The sequence below is a fragment of the Heloderma suspectum genome, chromosome 3 (genome assembly GCF_057233095.1).
Source record: "Heloderma suspectum isolate Gila_16-S chromosome 3, 16-S_ref, whole genome shotgun sequence".
Taxonomy (NCBI): Eukaryota; Metazoa; Chordata; class Lepidosauria; order Squamata; family Helodermatidae; genus Heloderma; species Heloderma suspectum.
Genome location: NC_139460.1, coordinates 163,869,385 through 163,882,090, shown reverse-complemented (window position 1 = coordinate 163,882,090; position 12,706 = coordinate 163,869,385).

The following is a 12,706-nucleotide window of genomic DNA, read 5'->3' as shown; positions in this document are numbered from 1 at the left end:
GTATCTTTGAACGCACTGTGCACCACTGTGGCAGAGTCTCAGCCCCTGGAAATCAAACCTGTGACTCTCTTCATAGCCCCTCTCCTTCGTCCTCATAGCCTCATCCCCATAGCCTGGCTTTTGTTTCTTCATCACATAACAGCATGATGGAATGTTGGGAACTGGCTTTTTAGTGTACAGAAGATGAAAAATATCACCACAACTTCAGTTGGCTTTCAGCGTGGCTTCTTGTTATATAAATGTATCCCAATGAAAACACAGACTGCCTATTATAAGCAAAATTATCAACCCATTTTCAGTGTTGCCAAAAATTATAATCGGCCTGGCTCATCATATCTGAACCCCCTGGGCTTGGCGGTGTAGCTCTTCCTAGCTTCCAGAATAAGTGAGTTTGCTCTGATTTGTCCCTGTTTTCTCTAATCCAGTCTGTCCACCCATCTGCCTGTGTGGCTATCTGACTGGATTTGTATGTTGTGTACTTTTTGGTCTATCCATTTATACATGGAATGAGCAAATTATTCCAATCATCCATGTAAATTTACCCAGACTGCAGGACTATTCATTGTGATTTATTCCCTTTTTTTGCCTTCGACTTTTCATCTGTGAGGCTAGAAAGGAAATTAAATGCCCACCCTTCGTGGAGGAAAGAATGTATCATAAATGGAAGACTTTTGCAAGTTCCCTTCATATTAGTTTCAAAACAGTGACCAGAATTAGGAGCTGCAACAAAATGTTGCAGTGTAACACTATTCCCTAAGGGGGGTGTTCCAGTTCATGGCTCCTCTAAGATGAGAGCTCCTGTTCATGGTTTCCGGCAGCTTGGAACAGGTGCTTTCTGGATCTGTTCAGGGCTTTGATGGGAGTGAGGAAGGAATAAAGGTGGCCTTTCTCCAAGCCTGGGTATTTTATGGTGGCAGTCATCTTTTTTCCTTACAGCTATCTGCTAACAACACTGTGTCATCATGTAACAGCCATACTACTGGGTAGGGATGGACAGACTCACCGAAGTCTGCACTCGGCAAGTGATCAAGGAGCTGCCACTGCTGCTCACCTATGTGAGCCCCTGGCTGGAGGGCTCAGTGAGCGGTCCAGGAGCACCTCACAGCCACCCACTGCTCCATGTGAGCCACCATTTTTATGGAAGATGGGGGCTCTAGATTTTCATATATCTATTGCTGTGCACAACAGCAGCCATAAAGGGCCATTTCCATAACATTAGATATATGAAAAGGGCAGAAATGGCCCTTTACAGCAGCTGCTGTGTGCAACAGTAGATATATGAAAATCTAGAGGCCCCATCTTCTGTAAAAATGGTGGCTCGCATGGAGCAGTGGGTGGCCACTGGGCACGAGCCAGACAGGTCTGGCAATTTCTGGCTGCTGGTGTAGTTCAGTGAGTGGGGGTGTGGGCTTACAGAGCTGGGTTCAGGGGGGCAAGCTGGAAGGTGTCCAACAGACTCCCAGACCCACTCAGGTGCCCGTGAATCCCTACTACTGGGTGGTGTGCTGCCGTGTCCCGCAGCTTACCTTGTCCCGCAGCTTTTTTCACAGTGGGGGGGAGGCGCTTCGCTTCTCCCCCCAAAGTTCATGCGAGGGGGGGGAGGCTTCCCGCCTCGCCCGGCCGAAATTCAGGCCGGGCGGGAGGCGCCCCATCCCTCGCCAGCGAAAGTCAGGCCGGGTAGAAGCGCCCCGTCTACCCGGCCGCGAAAAAAAACCAAAACCCTGTGATAGGCTACGTAACGATTAACGTGGCCTATCACGGCTAGATTTGCAAAGTCAGCCATGATAGGCTACGTTAATTGTCATGTAGCCTATCACGGGTGACTTTGAAAAAAAAAAAAAGCACGTACGCAAATGGCGGCCCCCATAGGGAGCCGCCATTTGCGTTCCTTATTTGGTCCCTGTAGTCTACGTAAAGATTTACGTAGACTACGGCGAAAATAAGGGCAACGCAAATAGCTCTGTTATAAATAGCTCTGTTACGCAAATAGCATTGCCCTTATTTTCGCCGTAGTCTACGTAAATCTTTACGTAGACTACAGGGACCAAATAAGGAACGCGAATAGCGGCTCCCTATGGGGGCCACCATTTGCGTATGCACTTTTTTTTTTTTTTTCAAAGTCACCCGTGATAGGCTACGTGACGATTAACGTAGCCTATCACGGCTGACTTTGCAAATCTAGCCATGATAGGCCACGTTAATTGTTACCTAGCCTATCACGGGGGTGGTTTTTTTTTTAACTTCCTTGTAATGGTGGCGGCGGCAGCCGGTCGAAAGACCGGCTGCCGCCCCCACCCCTGACGAAGACCCGACGAACCACCGCCGGGACCCGCTGCCGGGAGGGACATTCGTGAAAGGTAAGTCCCATCCCGGGGGTGGCGGAGAATTTCACCGCCGATTTCGGGGGGCCGAATGCATTGGCACTCGGCCCCCCGAAGTTTCGGGGAGAAATTCTCCCCCATCCCTACCAAGCAGTGGCTTCATTTTAAGTGTAAAGATGAAAAAAAAAGTGAAAAAGGAAGAAATCCTCAGACTTCCTTGTCGACCTTTGTGTTGCCCCTGCAGTAGGCTTTGAATTCTTGATTTAAAGGTGCCAAGATAATGATAAATCAGATCCAGGGTTACTTACCAGGAGATACTTTACTGAGTACAATCAGGTGTACCCAGTGATTGGATCAGACAGCTTCTCTGAACCCAGAGCCAAGGGGTACAATGGTTCTTATACCATACATGTTAGCAGTGAGGCAGCATGACAGCAGCAAGCGTTAATTAACAGTCATCTACAACTTTCCCATCATAGACTAACAGTGCTTGTTCAGAAGGAGAATAATCAGAGCTTTCCCACCACAGACACCTGTAGCTTTAAGGCAAACAAGTCTCACTTCCCAGGCACATCTTGATAAGACCCTCCAGCTCATTAGTATGGAATGCTCTGAGGCCACACTATCGACCTTTGACTCATCCTGGTAAATCTAGAGGCCAGTTAGGGAAAACAGCCTGACAACTGAACCAAAGTCAGAGAGCATTATAAATCATCTAAGCCCTTCTAAAACTAGTGATAGCTTGGTTCAGGCCTGAGGCCTTACAACCTTTTGTCTCATTCAGCAGCCTCTTCTGTTTTTTAGGAAGTGCTCATGGGGGATAGCAGAAGCAGCCATAGGAGATTTAATAGAATAAATAATATTACCTAAGAAACCATGTGAAAATGAAAATGACTACAGCAAAAGAAAAGTAGAGAAATCTGCTTTCAGAGCATGGAGAAGATCAACCTTAAACTTGGTTGTATCTAAGGATGCCACAGCTGTATGCTATTTTCTGTTCCAATCTCGATGAGAAAACAGCATGTTTGCAGTAGTGGATAAGCATAATGAATAAGGATGTGTAAGAAATGCACTCTGTCAAAAAAACAACAACTCTAATCTGCACCACCCAGAAATGTACATTGACCAGATGCAATTCGCATCCAGAACTCACAATGTGTTCCATGGAACAGGAAAACCACATGACCACATCTCCCCAAATGTGCACATTTTAAAAGTGTACAAGGAAAAATGTGTAGGCTTCAAAACTGTGTAAAAACATGATTTAATCAATGGATAGCTGCATATAAAAAATGGGCACAACTTTTAAAATGCACTAAAAATTCACAAATTTTAACAAATGACATCCACATGGAACCATAATGAAATGGACTTGGAGGTGGAAAAAAGGAAGAAGCCCATGAAAATGGACTTGACAGATCCACTCATCTCTAATCATGAACTTACAGCAAGTTTGGAACTATTTTATTGCTGAACCCACAAAAAAGAGTATGTGCTATATGCACAACTTTAAACCAATTATGTGCATGAAACACATGACAACTACTAGATCTGCTTTGCAAAAATTGCATATCTGATTTCAAGATAACTGGACTGGACATCCAATGAGTGTGAGAAGAAGGAACTATCCAGTGAAATAAAGGGGAAGTTTTGCATATACCTACTTGTACCCTATGCAAGGTAGGAGGATTGTCAAGTCCAAATGACATATAAGGTGTCCATCACTTCCGTCAAAAGAAAATATCTTTATCTCTATTTCAGTATGTCAAGAATAGTATTGCCAATCTACCTTGACAGATAGCAGATTATTTTTCCAGGAGACTTATCACTCACGTCTTCACCAGTGCAGATAGAAGTCTTCTACAGACAACCTGCCTGAGGGTACAAATTAAAATGTAAACCCACAAAATATCAATAAAGCTGTCAAAGACATATATTTCTCCCAGGATATATAATTTCCAAAAAAAAAAAAAAATCATGGCTTTAGGGCAATAGCTTTTGCCTAAAGGCTCACTGATACCATCAACATTCATTATACTAGGATATTATTATTACTCTGTACCTGTTGACAGGGGATCTCTGGAACTTTACCGGAATGTGTGAACATGAACTGTTAAGGTGGCTCACATATTAACTGGTGCAGATGGTGCTGCTCTTAATAGTCCCAAGCCAAAACGGTGACAGTACCTTTTTCTTCGTTGATTTGTTCTTTTGCTCCTCCTTATGCTGGCTACTTTTAGTATCAAATCAGCTGCTTCGACCAAGCCAAAGAGAATGCTAATTAAAAGGGCAGGATGTGTTCCAGTTGTTCTAATCAAAGGGAGCTTAATCCCTCCATAAGCTGTTTGTCTTTGTTGGAGGAAAGTCTGAACAACCTTGTTACTTTTGATAACTGTAAGCCACTGACTCATAGCCCCCTGACAGCTAGCTGAGCATGTAATAACATTCCTCTGTATTTGGGGACTGGCTTAGCTGGCTTTATAACAGATTATTGACGATGTTAAAGTGAAATGTTAGTCTTTCTTTAAAGCCCTGTATTTTTCTTAGTAATTAAGGTGTGTATGTGTGTGTGTGTGTGTGTGTGTGTGTGAAAACACCCAACACAAGAGGATGTCAAGGTCGACCAACTTAGATATAAAAGTCTTCAGCTTGTGTAAATAAGGTATTAGCCGTAGGCTTGTTCTGCAGTGTTAATGAGAAGAAAAGGATCCTTCCATTACGAGTGCATCATGATTTCACTGAACATTAATTTTTAAAGAACAAACACGTACCTTTCATGTTAGAGTGGTTGCTAAATAAAAATAAACCCAAATTTGGAGAAAAAAATGAACAACAACAAAAAGAGGCAGAGACACTGCTTTATTTTACTATCTCTTTTTTACTGTTTCTCTTCATCTAACGTTTCTTGTTGAATGTGGGAATGTTTTGGTGTTGTATTATATCTGCATTGTTAATGGTAATTCTTAATTGTTGTATGTAAACCACTTTGAGATTTTACTATATTTATTTATTTATTTATTTATTTATTTATTTATTTCATTTCTATACCGCCCAATAGCCGAAGCTCTCTGGGCGGTTCACAAAAATTAAAACCAAACAACACACAATAAAACAATTTAAAATATATAGAACATTAAAACCACAATATAACAATACAACCACAATAAAACCTAGCAGCAGTGCAAGAGTTTAAAATACAGATTTAAAACAGCAAAGATAAAAATTTAGAAAGCTAAAATGCTAAAATGCCTGGGAAAATAAAAAGGTCTTCACCTGGCGCCGAAAGGAATACAATGTAGGCGCCAGGCAAACCTCACTAGGAGCTCATTCCAGAGCTGGGGTGCCACAGCAGAAAAAGCCCTCCTCCTAGTAGCCACCTGCCTCACATATATTAAGTGGTATATATGTATTACAAATAAATAAATAAATACAGAGCATAACACAGTCCTGCTGTCTATAGTATAGCAGTGGTTCTTAAACATTAGTCCAGTTCATACAGCAAATCTAAACATGTGGTCCAGAAGTCTCCATCTAACTGTAGTAGCTATTGGTTTGACAGGTCCTACAGCCAGCTGGAGAACCTCATCTTACCTTGCCTGTCCACTCATTCACCTTCCAGCAGTGTGTTGCTTCAGCTTCTCCTTACAGCAGCAGAAAAGAAGGAAGTCATAACATGATAGCCATTTTCTTGTTCATCTGTGCTTCTGGAAGAGAAAACTGTGTTGTTTGCTGCAGATAGGCAGTGATGGCATTGAGAGAAGGAAGGGATGGTGCTCTCTAGTTAGCCTTTACCAATGTGGGTGCCTCCACTTCTACATTGGGCAAGGAATGTGAAAGGGCTTCTGTCCTTAATTTGCCTTAATAACAGCTTTAGATGACATATTTGCCCATTATGCAGCCCTTTAGGAAACCTGTTACTTGTCCAGTACACGTGGAAGCTGTCATATGGAAGGCCTCCCTCCTGCAGACATCCACACTCTGTGCCCAGATACCTGGGGGCCTAGCATCTCAGCGGATGCAACGGTAGGGGTGGGGCTACTTGCAGTGGCATGCTAGTTTAGGGATGTGTGCAAATTCACTCCATTGAGGATTTACCCAATTCACATTTCCTGGACCTGAATGCAGACCCAAACGCAATTTGCTGTCAGAAATCTGTACATTTATGAGCTTCCAATGCCTTCTGCAAAACAAAACAAAAATTGTTCAACAACATGCACACATTTGAAAAAAAAATATGCAAAGAAAAATGCCTAGATTTCCAAATGTGTGCAAACGTGCTTTAATCAATGGCCCCATGTGTCTGGTAATGCATACATTTAAAAATGTGCACACAAATGCATACATAAATGTGCACATTATGAAAAATGAATATGAATTTCAGTATGATTAAAAAAATAGATAAATAGGGGTATATGAGAACTTCATTTCAGTTCATTTTTTATCAGGATTTGCCCAGTTCGCACATTTCATAGAAACACAGATGTGGATGCAACCTGCTGTCAAAGCACATACATTTCATAGGAACACTGGAAGCTGCCTTATTCTGAGTTAGACCTTTGGTCCATCTAGCCCAGTATTGTTGACACTGACTGGCAGCAGCTCCCAGGGGTTTCAGGCAAGATTGTTTCCTAGCCTTACCTGGAGAAGCCGGGGATCAACCCTGGGACGTTCTGCATGCAAAGCAGCTGCTCTATCACACTGAGCTATGTCCCCCGCCCCACTTTCCAGGCTTGCAGTGTGATTTGCATACTCCCCAAAAAAGTTTTAGTCAGCATGCATACATTTTAAAAATGCTCATGCAAAAATGTGTACTTTTGAAAAATGTGCACACACATGCTTTAATCAATGGGAGAAGAATGCATACCTTTCAAAGATGCACACAATTGATGTATACATTTGGAAAAATATAGGGATGGGCGGATTGCCTACCTGCTGGTCCAGCCAGGAATCCGCCCTTGGGGGGAGGTGATCCATTCCACCCCCCCAGAATCTTCTTCGTCTGGCTCCGCTCTGCAGCGATTTCGGGAGCCGCTGGCCGGCTCCGAAGCACCAGTGATACGGCCGCCATTGCTGTATCGCTGGCTGTGGGACACAAATGGCATTCAGGATGCCATTTGCAGCTGTAAAGGTCTTATTTTAAGGTAAATGCAGCCGTAAATGGCTGCATTTAGCTTAAACTAAGACCTTTACGGCCACAAACGGTGTCCTGGACACCATTTGCGTCCCTGCTTTTTTTTCACGCAATAGGCTACGCAAATATTTGCATAGCCTATCGTGTGAAAAAACAGGGCCGCAAATGGCATCATGGAAAAAAGAAAAGTAGGGACAGCACAGGAGGCATTTTTGCCTCCATCCTCCTCCCTGCTCCTGCTGGCGGAGCATAGGATGGACAGGGGGCTCTTATCTCAGAGCTCTCTATCAAGCAGCAATCCCTTAGGATTGCTTATCTATAATATAAGTGCTTATCTTGGGTTGACTGACAGCCACAGTTTAGCTTAAGTGGAATTCTACCTGGACAAGAAGTCAGTTACAGATTTGGGTTGGATTGCTATAGGACTTATTGGAATTCACCAAAGATGATATATAATTATTTGTGTATAAGTGGGAAATGTCTTACCCTTGGGGGAATATTAACATTTACTGATAACCCTTACCATTTTTGAAGGCCAATTGTAAATATCAGAAAAATGTCAGAATATATATGATGGCATTAGCCAATAAATCATAGGAACCATCTAGCACTATATATATATATATATATATATATATATATATATATATATATGCCAGATGGCTTATTCTCGACTAACACTAAAAAACAAACGAAAACATGAATAGTTTAATTTTTCCACCAAGTTTCCAAAAGTGAAATTTGAAGAAAACGTATGTGTGTGGGAGTGGAGGGTGGGGGAGGCAAAAAATATCTGAGGACATTTGAGGGAAGCTAAAACAGTTTTAATAAACCTAGCAAAATTTCTCTGGAGGCTCCATGCATCCCTGGGTTTTCACATCTGAGATATTTCAAAAGAAGCCCAAAGATTTTCAATAAAATTAGCAAACCTACTTAGGAGGGTTTCACCCAAGAGGAAATAATGGATTTTTGATACTGAAATGCAAGAAAATATAGTACTTGTCATTGCTTCATGAACATATCTTTAAAAATAAAATGCCCTCAAGGACTATTTCCTTAGGTGATATACAGCAGTTCTGGTCCTCAGAAATTTTTCATAATAAGCAGCTATGTCAAATTATACTAAAATCTGTTCATAATAGATTGTGGAATTTTTAGCTTTTTGATATTCCATTTGGAATAGAAGCATTAAATCAGATTTACTAATAAAACACATTTGTTGAGATAATGTAATGTTCACTCTAAGGAGTTAATGGGGAATTAAATGAACCACTCTCAGCTAATAGTTATCTGTGAAAACCCATATCTTATATTTATGACTGAAGTATTCTTATTAGCAGGTTAATAATGACTTTTTCAACCACAGAAATTTAACCAGGAAAGAAAATAATACTGAAAATGGTACTGGAAAATGTAGGTGGATTTTAGTATTCCTGAAGGCTAAAATAGCAAGTAAAGTAAATTATAAATCACCTCTGTCAGTGATGTCTGCAGCCTACTTCTCTTTATACATTTTAAAAAACAAGAATGCACTTTCAAATCATGCCTCTATCTGAAAATATGCCCAAAGGCAAAATGAGAATGGCATCAACTAGCTTGGAAAGCCAACGTTTGAAAAGAATACAGATCTGGCACATGCAAGCCTTTGGTTCCTAGGCAATGAATAGGAAGAAAAACAAAACATTTGTTCTATTGTTTTAAGCATCTGAAAAAGACGTCCTTCGCACAACACATAGTTAAACCCTAGAATTCACTACCACTAGATGTAGTGATGGCCACCAATTTTGATGCCTTTAAAAGGGGGTTAGACAAATTCATGGAGGATAAGGCTATCAGTGGCTACTAGTCATGCAGGCTACATGCTACCTTCAGTATCAGAGGCAGTATGCCTATATACACCAGTTGCTGGGTATCACAAGAGGAAGGGTTAGGAATGTACGAAACTCATTTACCTTTGCTCCGTCCCTCCCCGCAGAATCCTCAACGCAGGGGGAGGTGATCCGGTCCTCCCCCCGGAATCCTCCATGGCCGGCTCCATGGTCAGGCCGTGGAGCAGCCGGCCAGGGCCGTCTGCAGCCAGATTTCCGGCCGCAGACAGCCTGGTGCGGATGCAAATGGCAGCTGCCATAGCCGCTGCCATTTGCGCCAGCCAGAAAACTGTGATAGGCTTAAAAAATGCAGTGTATGCAAAGGGCGGCGGCTATGGCAGCCGCCATTTGCGTTCCCTATTTTTCGCCGATTTATCTTATGTAAATATTTACGTAAGATAAAATGGTGAAAAAAAGGGGAACACAAGTAGCGTGGTGGACACTATTTACATTCCTTTATTTTTCGTCGTTCTAGCCTAAGTAAATATTTATGTAGGCTAGAACGGCGAAAACTAAAGGAACGCAAGTAGCGTCGACTACGCTATTTGCGTTCCCCTTTTTTCCCACTGTTTTATCTTACGTAAATATTTACGTAAGATTAATCGGCGAAAAATAGGGAACGCAAATGGCAGCTGCCGTAGCCGCTGCCATTTGCGTACGCTGCATTTGCCGTGATAGGCTACGTAAATTCTTATGTAGCCTATCATGGTCCAAGGACGGCAATGGCGGCAGCAGCAGCCCTGCTGTGGCCGGCCACAGGAGACCAGCCGCTGCTGCCACCGCATCCGCCCCAGGTAAGTGCCATCCTGGGGGGATTCCGCAGGGGGTGGGGGGCAGGAGGCCGTTCTGCCACGGATTCCAGGGGGCCGGATTCTAAAGAATCCGGCCTCACTGGAATCCGTGGTGGAATTCTCCGTCATCCCTAGGAAGGGTGCTATTGCATTCATGTTTTACTTGTGTGGGTTTCACCCTGGGAGTTGGTTGGCCACTGTACAGAATCCTGGACTAGGTGGACCCTTGGTCTGATCTAGCATGGTTCTTCTTATGTTCTTATTTGCTACATCTTCACAAACATTACTCCAGGTGGTGAAAGGACCTGTAATAAGTGAGGCCATGAAAAAACAATTAATACAACTGCTTATACAAATTCCAGCAAACAAAAATGGCATCACAGTAGTTCTTTGTTGAGACAATCCATGATGTTGAGGACCAAACTACATGTAATGGAGGAGATCTGTGATCAAATATCCCAGGATCTTTTTCTTTTCCTAAAAGCACTCTTGGAGAGGGGTGGTTGAATTTGGATCAGGGCCATAATAAGGGGAAGGAATACAAAATACCTGCACTGATTACCTCAGGTAGATCTGTCTATCTGAAAATGCTGTTAGCAGTATGTATGTATGGATGTGTGTATGGGGGTGGGGGGCATGCAAGGACAATATGAATGCCTGCATGTTTTCCCTGCTCTGCATGGCTAATGGTTCTGAGGCAATTTTCCTCAGGAATAAGCTTCCCTCCTATGCTGCAACCCCAATCCAAACCAGGGCCCCTGATTACTGCTTAAGAAAAAGGCATTTAGAGGTCTGATCCTATACCACACATCATGTGTTATTTGAACCTGATAAACAAAATAATAAGAGGAATATGATTGAAATGGCCACACTTGGATTTTGTATAGCAAATAGATACAGATGTCTCTTTATCACCCTTATGCAGTATTTTCATGAAGGAGCAATGGGTGAGTTCAAAAAGGAAGTGTGGTCATGCCTTTTAGCCACAATCCTGATGTTCTACAGCTCCTTCTGGCCCCACTATCAACTATTTGCATGGCTGCCTGAGGTGGGGAAGGCTTTGCATGTAGACCTCAAAGCATGGAGGCTTCTCCAGATTCTGGAATCCTGTCTGATCAATGAACAAAGTGAAATTTCTCAAGCGGGGTTCACACACTCCACATTCCCACTGGATTCAGCCAAAAATTACATTTTCAGTTAAATTTGGATGCCCCTGCTGAGGTAAAATATCTGAGGAATTTCAAGGGCGCAATCCTATGTCCTCTAGACAGCGTCTAGATAGCCATAGGGTTTTTTGGTTTCTGGAAACCAAGCTCGGAACCAGCACTCCAAGGTAAGTTCCCAGAAACATAACTCCCCTTCCCCCCCCCCATAGGCATTGCAGTTCATCCTGTCTCCATGCTTGTAAGAGCAGCATGGAATGGCTAAAAGGGGCTGTTCCTGGGGGCGGAGAGGGAACCACGGAAGTATTGTTATGATGCTTCCTATGTGCTGACCAGACTCCCCCTCTCCAGTCCAAGGTGCTCTGGTTAGATAGCCGAAATTGGCTGTCTAGCCACAAATGTAGGTTGGCCGGAGTGCGGAGAAGATCCCCTCTGCACTCCACCCACCCTGCATTGGATAGTCAGCCACCGCTGAGTTCGGAGGCAGCTGATTATCCCCATAGGATTGCATCCTAAAGTAGCTTTGATGAGATTGGAGGAGAGTGGGGATTCTCCTCAGTACGTTTTCCATCCTATCACTTGAGTTCTTTAGAACACCAAAGAAGAAGAAGAGAGGGTGTTTTTTTATTGTATCTTATTTCTTTTTCCAATAACATTACTCAGGTGAAGAGCACCTCATGTTATGTTTATGAGAGCCTCATAAAACATGTAATGTCTTGTTAACGTAAAATGGGAATGGAGCTCTTGAGATGAGAGGGGCAATCAGTAACAGAGAGTAGTAATAGGATAACAATCATGCTATCATCAGATGATGACTTCTTGATTGTGATGGATTAAACAATTGGAACATTTTATGGCTTCACTCCACTTTTCTCCTGCAGAAATATCACAGTGGCAGTCATGTCAATTCTCCACCCCCCTCCCAATATAAATTTTGCTTCCACTGATGACAGATCATTGATATAGTGTTGTTCAACCAGAATCTTAATGCAGGTGCTCCTTTGCCATTAACATGCTTAATGACCACAAAAGGACTATAGAGCTGGATCAATTAAAAGATGGAGTTAGCCCACCCAGAGCTTGCAGATGTAGCCTAGGTGGGCCACCACTAATGAAATGAGGTTCTCCTGAAGATCAAATATGCCAGACAGTTAATCAGTTGAGATAGATATCAGTTGGAGCTTGCACTCAGCTGGTTTTCACAGCATCACTCTTCCCTGAAGAGAGAAGGGGGGGGGGATTCTGGTGAAGGAAAGGGGAAAAGGACCCATCAGCTATAGTAATTAAGGTCATTTTTAGTTACAATGTTTGTGTTATAGTGATTCTTCAACCAGTATGGCCAAAAGGACAAAAGTGGGGATGTATAAAAGTAAAAAAAAATAAATTCTGTCTTTGTTCCCTGGTGTTACACATATGCTTTTTTGGAATTATC